The sequence below is a fragment of the Falco rusticolus genome, chromosome 4 (genome assembly GCF_015220075.1).
Source record: "Falco rusticolus isolate bFalRus1 chromosome 4, bFalRus1.pri, whole genome shotgun sequence".
NCBI lineage: Eukaryota > Metazoa > Chordata > Aves > Falconiformes > Falconidae > Falco > Falco rusticolus.
Genome location: NC_051190.1, coordinates 52,372,822 through 52,377,029, shown reverse-complemented (window position 1 = coordinate 52,377,029; position 4,208 = coordinate 52,372,822).

Here is a 4,208-nt window from a genome sequence, read left to right as displayed (position 1 = left end):
ACTGCCTGGATCCTACCTTCTTTTGAAAAGGGAGAGAGGAGGGAACCAGTGGGTGGAGGTTCAGGGATGGGAATACTGCGAAAAGGTATTGAGAGAGCACTGCTCACAACTGCTGGGCATTTCTTTGCTCTTCCCTGGAGATAGTTCCACTGGTATGGACAATAAAAGTACATAGGACCACAGCAGGAGACAGTGTCTTCATTCAGCTCTTGTAGGACTGGAACATCTTGACAGCATGTTATATTGGTGGCACATGGGGTCTTGGCAGTGGTGAGGGCTGGTGACAGAGCACCCGAGCTATCAAAATCCTGCAGGGCTGTAGGTCCACGTGGGCAGATGCATTTCCAACTTCAGGAGCAGCACCAGCCCCGGGATCTCTCTTGGGTGAGTAGGGTTCCATGCAGATACTCCATCATCTCTGGCATGTGATGTGTTTCTGATGCCCAAAAAAAATAATTCTGAAACCTTCAGGTGATCAGCCCCTTCCAAACAAGTAGCGATGTTTGTCTTCATTTCCTGCAGCACCTTCCTTGCTGTGTTTCCCTCTCCAGGTCTACGTATTTTTCTCTTCCTGTGCTGTTTTTTCTCCAGCTTGTGTGTTTTTCAAGGCCAGGTAATCACTGTTACCGCAAACCCAAAGTAAACCAACAGCACTGAAACCAGGAATAGTGAATATGTAAAGTAGTCTTAAAACACTGGATCTCTTGGTATGGTGACTTCATCCATATCTTCAGCTTAACCGAGGTGTCTCAAGCATACAGCAGTGACACCAGGCTGCTTCAGTGTTCTTTTGATGATGCAGGGTGCTTTGAACTCCTGTGAAAGCATTCCTCTTTCTTTTGCTTTGTTTTCTGATGTATTATGTCCTGGCTAGTTCAGAAAGATACTTCCTGGAGAAAAAAGTCCCTTAAATACAAGAAGAACAGAGAATAAGTGTTCTAAGAGGGAACAAACTTTATCTAGGGCAAAAACCCCCAGTTTTACGGCAAGCTCCTAGCCAAAGAAATCTTTCCCATTTGCACTAAAGTTTGTTTTGTCTCTTCCAAAGAGATCTGAGTATCTAAAACATAACACTACCCAGATGATTCTTTCACATAACAATGGTCCTGGCTTGAAACCTCCATAGTAGATGACATTTATGATTCTTGGTGTTTCCTTATGATTCTCACACTTTTGCAGGATGATACCATCTCTAGAAACAGTCCTTAAGTAATCTGTTTTGGTGCTTACTAACCTTTTAAGTTACTTCACTTTCCTTCTTGGTCTCTGATACCTTGTAGTTTCCAGGTCAAGACGAACCAGTCCATTGACATGCCCCATCTTATGCAAGATAAAAAAGATCAATAAACCCCCTAATTCTTCTACGCAGTCAAGATTTGGCCAAGCACCTTCAGAGAATATCTCTGATGCTGAATTGATTTTTGATTTCCAACTTCAGCCAGTTAGCTAGGCCTCCCAAGAAATGGAGTATTAGACACTACGCTCTGTTTTGCTCTACCCACAACCACTTAAGGTATTTTTATCCCTCTTAATTCCTTCCCATTAACTTAGACCTGGTGATCCTGGGCTTGGCTGTTTGGGTGATCAGCAGTCATTCCTCACTGAAGGGTGGAGGAGACATGGTCTGCCTTCCAGGAGAACACCTTCCCTCCATTCCACTGTCCTTATGTTCTTCAAAGGCGAAAATTGAATCACTGAATTCAGATTAAGTCAAAAAACACTGAGAGGCAAGATATTAGAGAGCTGTTTACATCTGCCAGTTAATTGGCTATTGCTTGTGCAGTAGCAGTTGATAGACACCATCAAGAAAATAGTGCCCCCCGGGGAAAATTATTCCCTTTTTACACCCTTTGCAGTCTCCTGGGAAATACGCTATTTCTGACAATGGTATGCATGTATTATGTAGGAAGGAAAGTATCCAATCTGTACTTTTGCCTACAGGCATGCTGTTTCATATACTATGACCAATATATCATTTATTTGTTTCAAGTCAGCTCAGCAAGGCCAGTCCTAGGAAATGAGTTGGATGGGTTGCTTCCAAAAAACAATTAACAGGTGATATTTCTTCAAAGCAGAATTTTAACTCAAGTCTGGACAAGAAAGATGCATTAAAGAGCGTTGGTAAATAACTTTTTTGAGTTAACTGTGGAAAAGTACCTCTCACAGCTGTTCAGAGCTGCTTCCTCATTAGAAGCTCAGAAGGACAGACAGCTGATGTTGGGATATCTTGTGGCTTTCTGCCATGTACAGGAAGATCTAAAATTGGAAATGCAAGAACTGAGGTGGCTGGGTTCAAAGGTGGAGTCATTTCTTTTAAGGTAATGTGTGGGAGAGTCCCCTGCCAGCTCCATAACACCAAGGCCTGATCAAGGGACTCCTCACCAGTGCTGCAGGCTGATGAGACACCCCAGAGCCTGCAGGCCAACCCACAGCCTTAACTGCATCTGGACCCTTTCCATTGTATGTAGAACAACTAGACTTCCAATGACCAACGCTAAAAGTAAATACTAGATGCAAGGTTTTAGGGGGATCCCATGCTGTATCTCAGCTGCCTACTTTGATCATTGTCATCTTTGTGTGACAGATGTCAGCTGTTGTCAGAGATGGTGTTCAAGGCTCATCGGACCACAGGGCTGATGCTCTCCCTCAGACTTTCTCCATTTCTTAAACCCTGGGTAAACCTCTGTCAAATACATTATAAATCTGGTGTTGTGAGATTCACACTGCACTTGCTGTATTGGATGAAGGTTGCATAGAAAAACGTGTTCCTTCGCTATGGGAATCTGGTAGGCATCAGGGGGAGCCCAGTGATGTGTTGGCCCTGCCACCTGTGTCTGTAGGCTGCTTGTGCAGGGGAGCAGCGGGGCAGGCAGCCCCTCTCTGCCGTCTTATCAGTGGCAACACAGGAAGCCCCAAGCACAGTCTGCAAGTGCTGATTCAAGGAACAGGAAGGATGTGGTCAGCAGCAGCAGCTATCAGATGCACTCATCTTAAGATGCTCAGATTCCTGCATGGGAAGGGGGCAAAAGCTCTCCCTCCCACCACCAGTCCCCAACTTATATGGTGAGACCGAAGGCAGAGCTGACATATTTTCTAAGCTGTGTCACTTTACTTCCTGTTTTGAGCAGCTACAGCCAAACCCACCTTGTTCTGAGAACATAACTCCCAGTGTGATTGCTTAAGCAGATTTCAAATGAAGGCTTTTTAATGCTGCTACCATACCAAACCCTTCCACTGAAGCCAGCATGCCAACTCCATTACTTAAGAGGAACAGGAGCCTTTTACCCACCTCTTCAGCTGAATGCCAAAAAAGCACTTGAGACACACACTGTGTTTCTTAACTTCATGTCCCCATGCATCTTTCTGCGTAAGTACTTAAGCATTGTATCAGGTGTTAGCTGCACAGAGCTGTGGTGTTCCTTGCAAATAATGTCCTTCCATTCCCTTTGTTCACCTGGTCAGCTTTTGTTTGGTCAATCCAGCTGCTTCTCTGGTGGGGGATCATGATCAGAGCACAGAGCAGAGCTCAAATGCTGCGCTTAATGTGGTTTAACAACATTCAGCACTGCCAGCATCCGTTCTCAACAACAGGTTTTTATTTGTAAAAGAGCTATGCTGATGAAGCAATGGATAAGTGGGTAATCCAAATTTGTATAATTAATACCAACAGGGTCCAAAAATACTTTTTAGCTAAAAGCAAGCCATTAAATTCACCACACTCTTATTATGTCGGTCTCCTGTTCCATTATTTTCACCCTTGCTAAATTTTGGACTAATTTTTGTTGAACCATGTATAAAAGCAACCTTTTTTTATTCCATATAACATTCAACTTTTTAATATTCTGCTACAATTCGAAGTTTAACTAGAAAGTTGTCAGGGCCCACTCTTCCATTCAGTATCTGAGCCCCAAACACAAGAGAAATGAGCCACAATCACAGCCGGAAGCTTCATTTGGTGCTGGCCAGAACGCACATTAAACAACACAAATATTTTAAGGTGGTGCTACAGAATACACCTGCCCACCAGACCATTTCCCACCAACCAATGAATCCCACCTTTACGGCACAAGTCCCTACCTTCCAGAAGCTCTAACTGAAGACTACCACACAGGTTGTTAAGTGCTACAGCACTTTTGCCCAGGAATAACAACAGACCACAGGTGGCAGACAGTCCACCAAGACGTACTAAACGGCTCATACATCTGAGC